We start from the raw sequence: 12,705 nt of genomic DNA on the forward strand, positions 1-12,705 counted from the left end.
AAAATTGATGTTACTTTATTTTGCATTTAAGGTGACGATATGCTAAAGACTGTCGTTACTTTGATAGATAGTTTGACAGTCATCATTTTAAGAAACTCTATAACTAAAAAAGCACCCTATTTAAACATAGCGTAGTGTATGAACATCAGTCTGCCTCAGCTTCTGTTTATCATAAATTTCTTTTTATTCGCCTTCTACTTTTACTATTTAAATGGAAATGTAGGTGAATTGGAAAATTCTTATCCTGGCACACAACCTGCTATATGGTGTATATATACATACATATATCTATCAAATGTATATGTGTGTGGTGAAATGCAATGCGATTGATTTAAGGCTTAAAATGTCGAATAAATGTAAAACTCAAGCGATGCAAAAATAAAATACGCGAATGTGTGTGTTCAAGTGAATGAATTCGTTTAGTGTGCGAAAATCTTCCAGCTGCCAGCTCGCTTTAAAATGAAGCATATGCAGGCATTATTTGAAGCTATTTGCCGCATTAAAGCATATTGGCTCGCAAACATTTGATAAACCATTTATGTTTCTGTGAGTATGTATGTGTGTGTGTGTGTGTGAGTGCATTAGGCAGATCTCTTTTGAGTGTGGCGCCCTGTTGTTGTCTGCGCTTTGTAATTAACTGAAATTTAATTAAATTTCAACACCACTCAGTTACTTACATAATTGCAACTCGTCACGGCTAATGTGTGTGGCAAATGGTTTTTGCTCTGCCGCCACACACCGATACAGTTGTTGCTTTCCGGTCGTCGTCTCTTGCTCAGTGAAAGAAGCAGCAGAATGTGTAGTGTTATTAAGTAAGATAAGCGTAACAAAGAGCTGTGGGAAAATTTACAATAAGTCTTGGCTCATTTAACAGCGGTTTCACTTTCCTTTCGATTTGAGCTATCTTACAAAAACAACAACTGACTCGAAACCACATGCGTGTAAACTTTGAAGAAATACTTTCATTATTGCTGTATAAATATTGTTTGAAAGTGGTTCGGATATGTTATTATGTAGTGTCTTATATATGATGGATGAATGGAGTTATAGTTGAAGCGACTCATGAAAATTCGATTAAAGTTTTTTTTAGTTGGAATTGAATTTGTATGTTTCTTATTTATCATTTGCAAACCAATTTTACATTTTATTGCAGCCAAACATAGAAAACCCTACTCACAAGACGAAGATTTCATAATTTGTTTCTTAAAAAGCTTTATTGGTATTTAAAACTTACTTTTAGTATAGATCTTTGCAGTTTTGTTGTTGTTAGAAACATGAAGTTACTATTTTTTTCTGTACCTTCACAACTTTGGCCTTATTTCGGCAAAGTCCATATTCCGTCAAATATCAAATATACTAGTCTGAAGAACTTGAATAAACATATGTAGATCTGCAAGTGAATATTATCGAAGCTACAAGAATTATCTACTATTTCATCGATTAATTGTTAAATTAGTTAGGTTTATTAAAGAAAAACATGTCCATCCGAAGCTATAATATTTTCCCATCTTTCTCACAGTTTGTGGGTTTCATCACAAATGGCGCAGAACTAATCCAGCAGATTTTTGAATACCCTGTTTTGATGTGAGCCGTATTCCATTGTGAGTATTTTGTATCGAGAGGAATGAATGGTGTCCAGAAGGAGCAAGGTCTGGGCTATTAGTCGAGTAAGGCATGAAATCCCAGCCGCTGTTTTTCAAATAGTATTTAATCAGTCTTGCAACTGAAGCCGAGCGTTAACATGACAGAAAATATAATGACTTTTGCTTGATATTTTGTCTTAACTACATATATTAAAGCAATGAAGAGGAACTCCCCGTAAAAACTGAACTCTTTTGAACTATGAACTTGCCCTTAGCAAAGTTCATCTTAAAGCAATAGTAGGGATTCTTACTAAATATTGTTCAATAGGCATTCATGCGGTAAGGCTAAATATCTTGACAGACACAAGTTATCAAAATTATTTGGAGGAATGTGAAGTGGACACATTCAAGCACGTTTTACAACAGAAGATATGGCCGGAATTGATATTAGCCGTCGCAAAAAATTTGTGAGCGACTCAAAGTGCTTTGTCTATTTGAAGGGTCTTATAATCTATTATATAGGAATTGCAGGTAACAAAACGGACCGACGTTCTTAGCTGTCCAAGTGAAATTCTTTTAAGGATCGACCTCTTAACCTAACCTAGCACTCCAACAACACTAATTCTGGTTGAAAATTTAAGAAAATATAGTTATAGATGCAATAAATTCATGACACAGGGCACATTGCCGGCATCAAAGCTCGACTTACGCATATATGTTGGCTCATTCGCTGAGTAATTTCGCTTTTTAGTGCAATTTAAATACAATATATTTATTTATTGTGACGTTAGAAAAGTTTAATTTTTCAGCAATCTCTCTAGTTATTATTCGCCAATTTGTATCGACAACCGACTTTACTTTACTCACATGGGCTTCAAGAAGCCTTCCAGGCTGTGGTCCATCGCCAATATTGAAATTTACGGAATTTTGCAAACCCATTTTGGCATTGGTGTTCGGTCAACACATCTTCTTGGTGCATATCACCTATTTCACGTTGATAGTAAAACAGTAAAAAATGCCAAAAATGCTTATTTCGTTCTTCCATCTTCGATAGAGCACCAGATTAGCTGTTGTCATCAAACGAAATTACTTAGCGAACGACTAAATTCTTCTAAACTTAGTAGAATCTATTACTTTGCAGAGAACGCAGGTCAAAATATGAATTTTTAATTTATGTTTCGCGTGTTTTCGAATTGGTAATTTTTTGTCTGTAAGTTGGTAGTACTGTAAGTGCCATCTATGCTAAATTTCACGTCAAAATATTCATTAGCATTTGATATATGCGTCGTTTTGTAAGGCTCTAAAGGTGAATACTTCGATTTTTACTATGTCTGTATTTATTGCACAAAGAAGTGCGATAATGCACCATCTCATACTCCATTGGCTATTTGTGATCATTTCGCCACATTTTTAACTAATATCGTGCCGCAACCACCGCTATCGCCTGATTTACTTTCGTGTAACTTCTGCCTTTTCAGCAAATTCACATGACCACTCCGAGAACACCGTTTTGACTCAATTGAGTACATAAAAGCTGAATCGAAGAAGGCTCTGATGGCCATCACGACGGAGGATTTTTCCAAGTGCTATGATGCACTAGAAAACTCGTTGGCATAAGTGTATTGCAGCAGGAGGGGATTACTTTAAAGGAGATGAGATGGACAAAATTCACCTTTCAATTTGATCACAATAGTATTTCATATTCACCTGAGTTCTTGGGCTTGCAATGGGAAGCTCTTAAAAAAGTATCATTAAGAAATTGAAGAAATTGTTGTATTGTAAAACATTTAGATGTTTTTATACTATAAGGAATTAATTCTAAAGCCCTTACCAAGGAATGCCTAATATATTAAATCAGGTTATGTTTTAGATAATAACTAGTTATGAATATAAGCGAGATGTAACTCTTTGAAAAAAGCTGGCGACGATTATTTATATTCGTACGAACTTTTTGTTAAAATGAAAGTGTTTTGTCATAAGTCTTCAGCATATAGTATCTGGCAAAGAAGCTTTCAATACTAAAACATTAACGAAGGTCAAGGAAGTGGTCTTCAAAAATCAGCACTATGTTTGGATCAAAAACCTTGACAAAAACTCAAAAAAGGTCATTTGTGTCGTATAACAATATTCGATTGAAATAAATGGTTCATTCGAGAGAATTCTTTTCAATAACAGCCGCTTTATAGTAGCATCAAAGTGAATGACCTGCTCGCACCACAAATTTTTCCGTAACATTGCATCATTATTATAATATACTATATATAATCAAAATTATCAAAACATAACTACAAGACATTTTGTTAGTTGAGCTTTAATCTTTGTCTGAGCAATTAGATATTTATTACTGAATATACTCAACAAGCATAATATGATGAAAACCCTTTTAAAACTCTATTTCCTGCACAAATAGTTATATAAATGATGAATAATAACATAAATTTAACAATACCTTATGCAATGCGTAAATAAGGCGACTCTGTCCTGCGTAATGCAACTTGAGATCCTTGAGTGTAACTCTCGCGCCCCACAGCTACTGCAACACCGCAAAGCAGCTTTGCGAAATGCTCTTAACACACACAGATACAAATCAGCGCGCACGAGGTGGCACAATTTAATGCACTTTCCATGGCAGTGTTGCATGCGGTAAGCGGCAAGTCTTTGAAATCTTTCACCTACTTTCCTTACAGCCACCAGACGCATTGTTGACAGCAGGGGCGGCAACAGGAACAGCAACGGCAAATCCGCTTAGCGATGTCCAAACTGAACTGATGCTCAGCATCTTTGATGTCTCTCTGTTCACTGTCATAGCGAATGGTCACTAGTTGCCGTTGCATGCCTCCTACTTCAGGATTTACCGGCAACGCATTGTTTGCTTATTAGTGGCATGCACCTGGTGTGCTGAGTGTGGCACACAATAAGAACGTTAAGCAACTCGAAGGATGTTTGTCCTTTTGTGTATCTGACGGTATCTCTACAGCAGAGATTTATCAGTATACACACTCACATTTACAGGCATTTATCCGCTCAATATTGACTCATGCAACTCAGTTGCATTGTGTTGCAACTTCATTGTCTATTCTGTCACATTACACTCAGGACGCAAATCTGCTTTGAATCTTTAGTCTTTGCCGCTTATTTGCTTGTTTGTTTGTGTGCTTTGCAGGATTTTCATTAGCGTTTACCTTGTTCGGCTGCTTGAGAAGTCATTCGAGCGTGATTTTGTTGAGAAATAAAAAATTCAATGCTTCGAAATCATTAAGAATCTTTTAAGTAGTGAAACTCGAATTTCACTTTGCCTTTTGTTGCAAATTTTTAAAGCGATTTTGGTCGATTAGCTGTTTGGAGCGGCAGTTGCATTTATTTACCAATACTTGATTGAATTTTCAAACAACAACAAGCGAGAGAACTTTTATAATTTTTTATGCAATTTAATTAATTTTTTTCTGGCTTTCATTTCATTTTCAAATCCACACAAATTAATCACTAGTTTGCGTTGTTTTCGCACGACATTTCGTCACTAAATATTGGATTAACAGTTACATTTTATTGCAATTTCGACATTTGTTTATTTGCTGTCAGTCTGCTGGCCCTTTTGGTTTTTGCTTAGTTAGCCTTGTATATGAAAATGCTGAATGCATTTAAAATATAAGGTGATTCAGATGATAATGGAACACTAGTCGTTCCATCTAAAGTGCTCACTGAGTTGCTGGAACCTTAAGTTAAATTTCAACCGTGATTCCTCCATAAATGTCAGCGGATCACAAATTTTGACGGTGGATATATCTGTCCCCTAAGATACGAGAAAAAGTCTACGTCGATTACATTAGGAACTCATGATACTTAAGCTACCATACAAACACTTTCAGGGGAAATATTTTACTTGAAAGAACTGGAGAAGTCCGATGTAGTTTCTGTAATTTCAATGCAACAATTAACTAATAAAGCAGCGAACGCGCAAAGAACCATAAATCTTCCGCAGAACTATTCTCTCGAAAACTCGTAACATCGACTCACCGGATGTTGTCATCGTCCATTGCTCTGCACCATATATCAGGACGTTAATAATAAGTGTCTTATAGAGTTTGGTTTTTGTTCGTCGAGGAGGACTTTACTTGTCAATTTAAGTTTTAAGTAGAACCTGTTAGCTGGATTTATTCTGCGCTGATTTAAGACGAAGTCGAAGTTATGAAGTCGAAGTTATGACCGTCAACAGTCGCGAGTGTGACGACTGTTTGTTTGAAGATGAAAGATATTTCGTCTTGGTTTCGATTAAGCTTTACAGCTCGAATTATTTTCTCCATGCAGCTCGATTGAAGAAGTCACACGAGAGGGAGTCGCCTTGTCTGAAAACTCGTATGGTATCGAACGGCTCGGAGAGGTTCTTCACGATCCTGACGGAGCTTTTAGTATTGCTCAAAGTCAGTTTACGCAGCTGTATTTATTTTCGGGGATGCCAAAGGCAGCTCATTTTCGTGCTGTCAAAAGTAGCTTTAAAATCGACGAAGTGATGGTGTGTGTCGATTCTTTTTTAACGGATTGTTTCCAAGATTTGGCGCATGATGAATATCTGGTCAGTTGTTCGTTTTCCTATAGTCGCACTGATAAGCTCCGATCAGTTTGTTGACGGTGGGCTTTAATCTTTCACACAATATGCTCGATAGAACCTTATATGCGAAGTTGAGGACGCTTATCCCACGGTAGTTCGCGCAGATTGTGGGATCTCCCTTTTTGTGTATTGTGCAGATTCTACATAGAAGCTGATGCATACCCCTTATCAGTTCTTCATCCCCGTGTTTAAATAGCTCGGCCGGCAACCCATCGGCCCCCGCCGCTTTGTAGTTCTTGAAATGGATAATCTCAAAATCATCGGCTAAATAAGTCGACTTCTTTACTAGTGAGGATTCCGACGTAGAAGGGTACAACTCGTGTGAAAATTAAAAAAAAAAATAAATCAATCCATTCAATAGTGTCTCCTTTTACATTCCCAAGAATAGACGTTTTTTTAGGCTGACACGGTAGGTGATTAAGAATATATGTATATGAAAATGAATGGAGTATTACTTGAAGAGTCCAAAAATGTGAGATATACTCGAAGTAATCAAGAAAAATCTAAGGTTGGTTTGAAAAAATAATTTTCGAAATCACAAAATAATCCCATCCGTCATCGGACAAGTTCGGAGCAGTAAATGCTGTTACAGGGCACTCGAAGTGTAACCCACTTCAGACCGTTCACGCAGCTGTCGCACAGGAATAAGCTGTTTATGAATTTGCTGAATGACAGTTCGGAGTATTATTCACAACTGTACAAAAGCGTTTTGCCAAAAGCTTTCCAAAAAAGTGATCAGCAATGGAATTCAAATTGTGATTGCTTTATATTTAGCTTGAAAATCACAGCCAGCATAAAATAAAATAATAAATAAAAATAATTATCCAAACCGAATTAATGCCTTCTTTAATTGGTTACACTTCGAGTGCTGGACCATGTAGCACATAACAAAATAAATGGTCTTTGGGTATTCGTTTCAGAAATAAAATTCAGAGATATTCCGAAGTTATAAACCAAGTTTTTAGAGTAAGAAAAAAATATAATATTCACAGGGCTTTAAAGTGATTATCGGCATAATCTCTCTTGAACGCAGAATAATCCGAATATGTCATTCGCAGAACTTAATTTACTGGGAACTTTTGTAGCCTCTATGGCTTTAAGTTGTGATAGTAAAAAATAAAAACTTGCATGAAATAAAACTAGGATTGTTATTTGATATATAAAAAAATATATTTTATTTGAATTTTTTAGTTTTTCATTTTACTGTACACCGTTTTCGTGACTGGCACGTGTTTGTTGTGCTCAGTTGACAGACAAATAGTTTTTCGTTGCGCTCGAATTGCCACAGTTACACTTTGTTTGTTTTGAATTTCATTTATTTACTTAGTATGTGATGCAGACATGCCACTGCCGTTATGTAAATAAACACACATGCCTGGATATCGTATACCTGTAAATAAAACAAAATCGATTGGCGTAAAAATTAAAGACAGAATATTTTGATAGTAAGTTTTTTAAAGATAGAGTCAGATTTTTAACAAGAAACTGTGGGGGAAATTTTGTGAGGTTAATAATCTAAAAGAATGGAAATTATTAGAAAGAAGCCATAATAAATATAAGTATGAAATATTTTTTGGAATAAAATTATCTGGAAAAATCTGTAACCAAACGATGTATCAGAGACTTAATTGTGGAAGCAAAGCTCGTTAATATGATTTTTAGTAATATCTCGGCTATACAAAATTTCAGAAATGAAATCTGTTATTAACATTTTCTGTGGTTTTTCGTTAATATAATATATCAAGGATACTGGTTCCCGCGATTTTAATTTTTTGTTTTGCAGGAAACCACTACGCAATTTCGGAAATTTTTCAAAAGAAGGCAAAATATTGTGATCACATCAAAATGTTTGCTGTTAGCAAAAGAAGCTAAAAAACAAAAAAAAAAAAAACAAATATATTGAAAACACATAAAAGCACTTACCCAACATTATTTAATTTAAATTTCCCTCTGGTGAGAATATCGAATAACTTATTTAAAAGTGCTGGGCAACACACCCCCCACCGTAGCAGCTTAAAGAAACTCGATAGTTAAATAAAATTAGAATCAATGACACGTAAGGGAATAACGCCGGTGAAAAAAGTATGCCACGAAACGGAAAGCAAACTTTTGTAATAAAACACCAGCCATTAAATAAGGGAAATAATTCGCAACGCAGCAGCAGAACCAACAAGTAAGCTAATATCTAGAGGGCAACTCGCACAACCGTAGAAAAAGTTGCGTTGGCGGCGGAGAAAGAAGGTGGATAAGCAATAAACAAATATTGATAAATCATTAAAAATTCATTGACAACAACATTTTGCTACCAAAATGATAATACATTTGATGATAATCCAATTACTGCGCAGCAGAGAAAGAAATTTGAAAGAAGGAAATGAAGCTAAGCCAAATTTTGGCGGCAAGTTTTAGTTGAGAGAATAGCTTTCAACATCTACTTATATTAAGACATCAATGAAGGGCTTTTATAAGCTTTTAACTGTTGTGGAATAAATGTGCTCAAAATTAGGCGTGGATAAGCCTCGTTGTTCGTAAGAGTCTAAGGAAACGTTTACATTTTGAGGATGTCAACGACGTTTTTAAAAAAGAATAATACTTTTTGAATGATATGAATATACACATTATTACTCAAAACTTTAGTATCCTTCAGAAAAATATCGATTTCAACGACCGATGGTACATTCCAATGTCACCACTTATATTCTCGTATATCATACACAATTTGTATGCTGCTGGTTGAGTCGGTACACCTCAGTAGTGCGTTGCGATTTTTTCAATGCATAAAAAGATCGAACAAAGAATTTGTCTCAAATTTTGTGTATCTAACCAAATTTCGTATGCAAATCGTTGCGAATGTTGGAAAAGGCTAACGGTGATCCACTTTTATCAAAAGCACAAGCCTACGAATGGTACAAAACCTTCAAAAGCGGTCGAGAAATCGTTGAAGACATGCTTCGTTATGGCCGCCCAACCTCCTCAACTGATGAAAATATTAAGAAAGTGAAGGATGTGATGCTTGAAAATCGTCAGGCAAGTGGTAGAGAAATGACAAAAGAGCTCGATATCTCTTTCGAGTTCGTTCGAATAATTTTGTTGGATATTTGGGTATTGAGCTTCTAATTAAACGTTTTTTCTCGATTCGTCCCGATAAAGTAGAATATTTTCTTCAAAAAGAGTACCGTATACAGGTCTCTTTGGACATACTTGATCGTTCGATTTTCGATCCCACATTCACGGAAAGCATTATTAATGCCGATGAGACATGGGTTTTTGAGCTTGACATGCAAACAAGTGAACAATCATTGGAATGAGGGGAAAAACCGAGCCGAAACCAAAAAAAAAAAAAAAAAACCACGCCAAAAATCAAGGTGATCTCATTGTTTTTTTTGATAGTCGTGGTTTGGTGCATGGTGGACTTATTCCGGAGCGACATGGTTAATAAGGCCGTATTGAGTCGTTTGCGAGAGAACATCTGTCGGAAATGATTGAAACTGTGGAAGAACAATTCATGAATTTTACTCTATGATAATTCAACATGCACCATCGGACCGAGTTTAAGGTGAAAAACGCAATGAATACCATCGTTCAACCACCAGATTTGACTCTGTGTTTTTTTCTTGTTTCAAAAAGAGATAAAACAAAATGCGCAAAGGACTGTAAAAAAAAAGGTTGGCATAAGGGTATTACCACTGGCGGGGATTACGTTGAAGGGGACAAAATAAATATTGATAAATAAATTAATATTATATTTTGCGTTTAATTCATAATTTCCGGGTACTTTTTTGTCACAATGTAGTTGTTTTTTTACCTTACATATCGGCCAATCTATGAAATCTAGGTTTGAAATTTTTTGTTATGTTATGTATTATTTGTCTTTATAGGAGGAATGGGTAAAATCGGGTTAATACTTCTATTAGCTTTCACATGTCTGATATAAATAGTTTCGAAGTTCCGCTTTACTTTATATTGAATTTGGAAGTCAATATGTAAGAAATCTTAATGAAATTCAGAAAAAGTCTCTTTCTAATAAAAATATATCCTCCTTTTCTAAAATGTATGAAAAAAATAGCCATACTTCCATTGGTCCTCATATACCTAATATACGGCTTTTCAAACATCATTGGTTGTAGACCTTATATGTATTGGTCAGTCTGTAAGGTTTGCTTATTTGCAAATTGCGAGAGTATGTAGTTCAAATAGCTTTTTATTTTTACTTCTGTGTCCTCGTTATGAGGTTACAGCTCTTTGTGTAAAACTGCTCCCTGCTGTTCATTTCAAAGAGGCAGCGTTACCACTCTCGTTCTTTTCGCTCTAAGTTTTGAGCTTCAGTAATTATAGTTATTTTCTTCCAAATAAAAACAAAAAACATTATTAATTTCACTGAAAGCATTATTCAATATCCTTATAGTATATAAGAAGTCCAAAGCATTTGTGACCCACAAACTTATGCTGAGCTGATTTCACAATATTAGCACAACTGATAAGCGTCTGTGGTTATCAAACACAATAACTGTGTCCTTTGAACAGCGCAACCACCAGTTGCATTCAACAGCTTAGAGTAGCAAAACCACACAATCAGCTGAGAGTTATCTACAATCCCAACACAGGGGCTCCGACATTATCTATTATTGAAATATACACGCAGAGAGCGCGCTTTGTGTATCCTGGAAGTTTAGCGCCTGCGCAGCACGCAAACACATTCAAAAGTGCAGTGGAAGCCGAGTCTTGTAACTTGGCATTGCGATCCACAAGCTTCAGCATAGTCTCATAAGCGCCACACCAAGTTTCGCATAGGCAGCATGCCACCAGTGAAATGTGCTGCTGGTGTTTATAAAACGTTGTCCTGGCGCAAATTGGCGAAACAGTTCCTTACGTGCCGCGAAGTGAAGCAGTCCGACGAGCTGAGTGCATTCGTGTTCAAGAGAAATTTTGGCAGTTACCGTTAACTTACGACAGTTACTGTAAAGAGCGCTACTTGCAAGGGGTATTAAATAATAAAAAAAATAATTGGCCGCGAATTTCCACTTGTTTTTGTTGTGTTTTTTCAATATTTTCAATTTTGTGTTTCCATTGGCGCTTATTTTTAGCTTTTCCCGCTTTTGTTGACAATGTAAACTTCCATAAGCGTAAATGCAACGGCAGCTGTTTGCCGAAGCGTTTGTGTGATAAAAATAAACATAAAACGCGTGTGGGTGTGCGTGTGTGTGTAATCAAATAAATAAAGTGACAAGAAAAAAGAAACAAAAGCGCGCCACACAAATCGCTTGGCGTGAATTTATTGTCGTTTGTGCAGCAATTGTTATCGCCTGCTACGCGCGTGAAGCTCCTCTGTGTGTTGCCCCAAATTTTATAGCCTACATTCGGGCGCGCAGCTGCTGATTTGCCAACTGTGCGCTTATCCTTGCGAGCGTGTGTGTGAGTTTCGTAAATTTTGGCGCGCAAAGCAAACGTTTTTGCATTGTTATTGTTGTTGTGATTTATTATATGTGACTGTTGTTGCGCTGCAATGTTTATTGCCATTTCGACGCGTTCAATTGATAAGCCAATAAAACGGCTGCCGAACATTCCGATTTGCGTGCGGAGACTGTGAAATTTAACGGAAAATAAAAACAACACACTGCTGTGCTGCTGTTGTTGTTGTTTTCGCTGTGTGATCGCATCAGCGCAAATGCTTTGCATTCCTTAGCATTTTTCCCCATGAGTGCGTTGACTTGCCTTCAGGGCTGAAGGCTTTCGGGCAGCGAGTGAAAGTGAAATATCAACAATAAAACCGAAATCGTTTGTTTGATAAGTTTCAATTACTCTCGGCAGCCAGTGCTGACGGCAGTGTGTGTTTAAATGCGCACATGCACACATACACACATGCAATCCGTGTAGCAGTTAACTCAATGGCGCTGCCAAAACATCAGTGACTCAATCAATTTAATGGAAAGCAATCAAGTAAGTGTTGGAATAATAGCGCAGCAAGCTCAATTGAATTTGTTCGGAAAATTGTTCTTGTTGTTGGCTTAGAAGTAATTAATATGTACAAAGAACAAAAAAGTATGTGTGCGGGTTTCTGACGTATACTTCCAAAATTTTTAGATTTTCAGATATTCTTGCTATTCTTCTAATGAAAAAAAAATTTGTTTTTGAAGAAAATGCTGACGCGAAATAAAGAAAAGCTATTTATATATTACAGAAAAGCATTCCGTTCAAAACTCGTTGTTTCTTTTGGCATAAAATTACTCAAAATAAATCTTATTCTTATAGAGTACAAGTAAGGAAGATCTAAGTTTGGGTATAACCGAACATTTCATACTCTTGCAATGGACCAGGATAGTACCTTTACAAACATAAGGCTTATTAGTTATATAGGATGTAGGGCGAGTTTCCAACCGATTTTATACTCGCTAAGCCAGGAGCGCATTCAGAAATAGCTCTTGCGAGGCAGTAACAACTACTTGAAACATGAATTTTACTGTATTAAATATAGTAGTCTTTATACAGCTTAATATCATTGTGGAAAAATTTCCGGTC

General features: G+C 36.1%; 1 protein-coding gene across 1 annotated transcript in view; it reads left to right on the plus strand.

The window, feature by feature from the left end:
* Nucleotides 1-11,031: 11,031 nt before the first annotated feature.
* Nucleotides 11,032-12,705, plus strand: part of LOC126762546 (EGFR adapter protein) — a 97,879-nt gene continuing 96,205 nt past the window's right edge. The window contains exon 1 of the mRNA XM_050479377.1: nt 11,032-11,170. The gene's annotated coding sequence lies outside the window, so the exon portion shown is untranslated. The remainder of the gene's footprint in view (nt 11,171-12,705) is intronic.

Source organism: Bactrocera neohumeralis, chromosome 6 (genome assembly GCF_024586455.1).
Source record: "Bactrocera neohumeralis isolate Rockhampton chromosome 6, APGP_CSIRO_Bneo_wtdbg2-racon-allhic-juicebox.fasta_v2, whole genome shotgun sequence".
NCBI classification, from domain to species: domain Eukaryota; kingdom Metazoa; phylum Arthropoda; class Insecta; order Diptera; family Tephritidae; genus Bactrocera; species Bactrocera neohumeralis.